Source organism: Ischnura elegans, chromosome 6, assembly GCF_921293095.1.
Source record: "Ischnura elegans chromosome 6, ioIscEleg1.1, whole genome shotgun sequence".
Classification (NCBI taxonomy): domain Eukaryota; kingdom Metazoa; phylum Arthropoda; class Insecta; order Odonata; family Coenagrionidae; genus Ischnura; species Ischnura elegans.
Window position 1 is genome coordinate 657,555 of NC_060251.1, and position 5,035 is coordinate 662,589.

Genomic DNA, 5,035 nt, shown 5'->3' on the forward strand with positions numbered 1-5,035 from the left:
GAAATGGGGGAAAAAGCACACCTCGTCATAGGCAAGAATAAACGAATTCAGAACTGTCTCATAGAATAAAACAGTTATTTTATTTTATTCTACAATGAATCAATTCCACAAAGTAACGCCTGATACCGTGTCTTACATGATAGCTGGCTCACCTTGCAGTGTCTGCTCCAGAAAGCCTAAATCACACAGTCATTTTTTTTGTCATTTTTGTGTGATCACTCCAGTGATCAATCGCTAATGATCGACGTGCACAATAGGGTAATTTCCATTTTTTTATTTCCATAAGCCATTGCGGCAGACTAATACGGGGTTCTTGAGGCATTGCATACTCGCCAGGATAACCGGGAGGTACGGTGGCCCTCCGCCAGAAAATTATCAAGATAAATGGTTTAAAATGGTGATTTTTTATGGCTTTCTGAGGGATATTTTATTAATCCTCACACTATTCTATAAGCAATATTAGTCCAATTAAGAAATAACAGTCCAATAAATAAATATGCATATGTTCGCTGATGCATGCATGTCTGTTTAAACACATTAATACAATGGTTTAAAAGACAGCAGTGCCTTTCATTTCCAAAGGATATGTTAAAATGGTGCCTATCACTAAAACCTCTCTATAGTGAACCTCCATACATCAAATTGCCCAAATTTTGGTCCCCTACATTACGATGTAAAGAGGTTATACTGTGTAAAAATTATTTGGCTTTAGGAATCCCTGTTTAGACGAATGTTAATGGTCAAATTTATCCTCATTTGAAAAAGGCCAGATTGGCGCCCATGCGATTCCACTCCACGTGACGTCACAGGGTCCTAGTTTCTATACGAGTAGATGGGAGTTTTACATCGTCTGAGATCACCAATGCATGCATGGGGCGCTGATTTCAGGGAAACATCTCGTGATAGTCACCTATTAAAATTACTTATGGTCGGAAAGTTTCCTTCTTTCGATAGGGTATTAATAATAACCCTTAATAATCCAAAGCGTTACCTGCTAGCAGGGTACTCTATGCAAACGCCATGCTTGGCAGTAAGCAGCCTGTATCATAGTGGCGTTCATAGCCTCGTACCCAGGTGGCCGTGAGACGTCACACGGGTTTTTCCCAGAATTCATACCCAACCCTCATGATTTCATGTGCTTGAAATTTTTCACTTTCCATTGAATCGCAAAAAATAGATATTGCAGTTAAAAGTGAAAAAGCAGTAACTTCGTACTCCAAGAGTAATAATCTTTCGATTTAGGCAATTTAAAAAAATTGGAAATTACCCTATTGTGCACGTCGATCATTAGCGATTGATCACTGGAGTGATCACACAAAAATGACAAAAAAAATGACTGTGTGATTTAGGCTTTCTGGAGCAGACACTGCAAGGTGAGCCAGCTATCATGTAAGACACGGTATCAGGCGTTACTTTGTGGAATTGATTCATTGTAGAATAAAATAAAATAACTGTTTTATTCTATGAGACAGTTCTGAATTCGTTTATTCTTGCCTATGACGAGGTGTGCTTTTTCCCCCATTTCAGCTCTGCGCTGAGGCCAGGCAAGGACCAGAGGCTGACGAGGGAGGCGATGAAGAGGTATTTGCGCGAGAGGAGCGACATGGTGGTGATAATCCTGCACGCAAAGGTTGCGCAGAAGTCGTACAGCACGGAGAAGTGCTTCTTCTGCCCCCCTCCGTGCATCTACTTGTACGGTAGGGCGGATCGCAAAAATCGATTTTTTTCAAATCCATCTGGCCCAATGAAAAAAAGTTGAGGGACCGATCAAAAATAAGGCCTGAAAAATTTGAGACCTGTACGTGAACCCCTGACCCTCGCTCAAATGCAATTTAGGGGGGGAGAGTCAAAATTCGAAAAATATAGTATTTTATGGTCATTCCCTATAGATTTTGCCGAGTTACTGCCCTTTTAGGGCAAAAATTTCGTGCATTTTGACGTATCTGCCACCTTTTAGCCACAAAATGCCTAATTTGAGTCCGCGTCCGCGAAGAAAATATTCCAACGCCCACGCAGCGTCGCGGATACCAGAGCCGCAGGCCGATCCCTTCCCCTCCACGCTCGCTTCTCCCCCTCCCACGCCTCTAACACAGCAAAATTCATCCCGCGCATGCTGCTAGGAGGTCGTTTATCTTTGATAATATAAATCAGAAGATGGTAGAAGGTAAAAAGCGATGCGTAGTGAGACGACTTGTCCCTTATTTGGCGCCTCGTCGGCGTTAAACAAATCGATGTTACCAACTTTCAGAGAAGTGATGAAATAATTTTAGACCTGCGCACGCAGGGAAGGAGACTACGGTCTATGAAGACGCCTCTCGAGTGGCTATGAAGGTTTGGGAACTTAGATTATGCACTTCTATTCCGGTATTGTCCGACACCTGTGACTAAATGGATGAATAAGGGTGAAGGCCGCCGGCGTACCCTCCCCGCTCCCCTCTCGAACGCCACAGATGCAACAAAATTCACACCAAGTGCGTCTTTCTTCGTTAGTCTTACTAAAAAATGTATCAGCATCGTCCAGTGAGGAACAATCACGAAGGAATTACTCAATTACCTGCTTTCCAGTCTATATTTCTTATGCTAGTGTCATTCCTCGTCTTTTGCTGCTGTCAACAAAGTTATGGTAAATTCTTTCGCGAATCTCTCGTCCGTATGCATAACAAAATGAATATTGAAATTTAAATTTGAACTTTCATCAATAGATTTTTAAATTCCACAGCGCTAAGGTCAGATATAGGCGAATGAACCGGAGTCTCTCTCCAATATATCATCAGCCTTTATGTCGATATTAAAATCCAGCAATTAAAAAAATCTCGGATTGGTCGCCAAACGCATCCTTGCAGAGAAGCAAATTGCGTCCCTAGGTTACCCTCACAACGTTTATGTCGCAAATCCAAGTCAACATAGTGCAATTAGCAAATAGACCACTGTAAGGGATGAAATACGATTTGATGCTTTCCCGGCGAATGATGTGGGTAAACTCTTTTCGGGGTTCAACAAAATTTATCCCTTAGGATGAGCCCCCAGTCGGAGCTTGAAATGTTGCCCATTATGGAAAATTTAACCCGGGGGGAATCCCGAGAAGAGTCTACCCACACTGCAAGGGATGTTGGAATTATGCTTATAGCAAAGGGATGATGCCTCCTTTTTGGGCGGTATTCGCTTGGTACCATCGTAATCAAATCCTTTTTAATTCTGTGTATCTGATTTTCACTCGGAAAGGAATCGATAATCGCAGATTTTATAACGGCACGTCTTAATGAAGATGCACTGGAAAACTTTTTTTCATCTATTAGACAGAGGGGGGGGGGATTCAACAGAAACCCCACTGTGAAAGGTTTTAGAATATCATACAGGATTCTGTCCGTGAAAAATATTTTAAAACCACCAAAAACATCAAGCTATGAAGATGATGATGACGCAATGTTGCACCTGGATGATAGCACTGAAGCTACTAGTGGTATCATGCCATCAGCAGACCAAGAGACAGTGGAGGAAGAAGATGACAGCTCAAGTGGTTCGTCATTTGTCTCAGATAACACAGTGGAAATTAACGAAAATGCTTTAACTTTGGAGCATTGCTCAACTGTTTACTTCGCTGGATATCTCCTTAAGAGACTCTTGCTCAAAAGTGAATGCATTTACTGCAAAAAAAAAATTTCTGGGAAGAAAACAATTGAGGACTGGAGTCAAATATTAATCCTGGAAAGAACATTTCCCGGAATACCTAAGGATGCTGAGGGTTTGCTTTGTCCTTCAAAGAGGTTCATCAAAATTTGTAAAAAAGCTCTGTTAATTTTCAGAAATCAATTCCATGATAAACCTCATAAAAGAAAATTGAGAAAGTCGATGCTTTCAAAAGCAGAGAGGTTCCTTAATTTAAAGATTAAAATTGAGCCTGAGGAATGTAATGAAAATTTAATGTTCACTATAAATTTACTTTTTCAATGTATGATAAAAAGGAATTGTAAGTGGCTGACCCCATCTGCTTCACAGGTGAAACAAAAAATAAACATTTTGTCAAATTTATAGTAAATATGTGCAACAGAATCTTAATACGTGACTAAGTAAATAAAGCAGAGTAAAAGAATTATTTAAACTATCAATTCATTTCTAAATTTCGATACAAACAAGCCCTAATCCCAGTATTTACTCAGTAATTAACTGATGATGACAAAAGGAAGAGAATCTCAGCTGCCGGATGAAATAGTGTAAAGTAAGTATGAGGAGCTCATGGCAATCAATGAATCAAAGGATTAAATGTGTCGATCTAAGGTGTGCTCTATTTCAGCTATTCATGGCCTATATTGCTATATTCATACGCGATGTATTGCCGCTAAATTTTCTATGAACTCCAAAGAATTAATTTCAATGAACATGATGTAAATGTAATATTGGTATGGCATGGTATTTGGAGGAGGCGACCGGCAGCTGAGGTCATTTGCGCCATGAGGGAAGGGTATGGAAGGAAGGGTGGAGAGGAACCGAACATCGGCATTAGCCTTCTCTCAACGAACCAAGCCAAACCAAGAACGAGACAAGGGGACCACGGCTTAGCGTCTCATCCGACGGACGGAGTATTTCGCTTGAAATGTCCTCCACACTACATTGAAGCAGAGATCGGGCAGCCATATTTTTCTAGTGCCGCAACAGCTTACATTCTGAACATACTAAAAATACTCCATTTGATATTGATGTGTAAATCATCACCGCGTAAAATGTATCTTTGGATATTTCGTTTTTCGGCCCCTGGCAGAAGGGATTTATTTCCCGACTGCAAGAATTAAAGCAATGAGTAAACCCGGGCGTGGTAGCAGCCGCTATTTGTTTTACTTTTCAGAACTTCAACTAAAAGTTAACCGACACAATATTAAAACAAAACTTTCCTCAAACGACAATGCGTCTTGTTATTGACGAGACGACGATTATCACAACTATGATCAGAATAAGGTCTCAAGGAAAAACAAGAACATGCATTAGACGATCCCTGGCCCCATACGTAAGACCCGAAGTAGAAATTTGGTAGAGCCAAAAG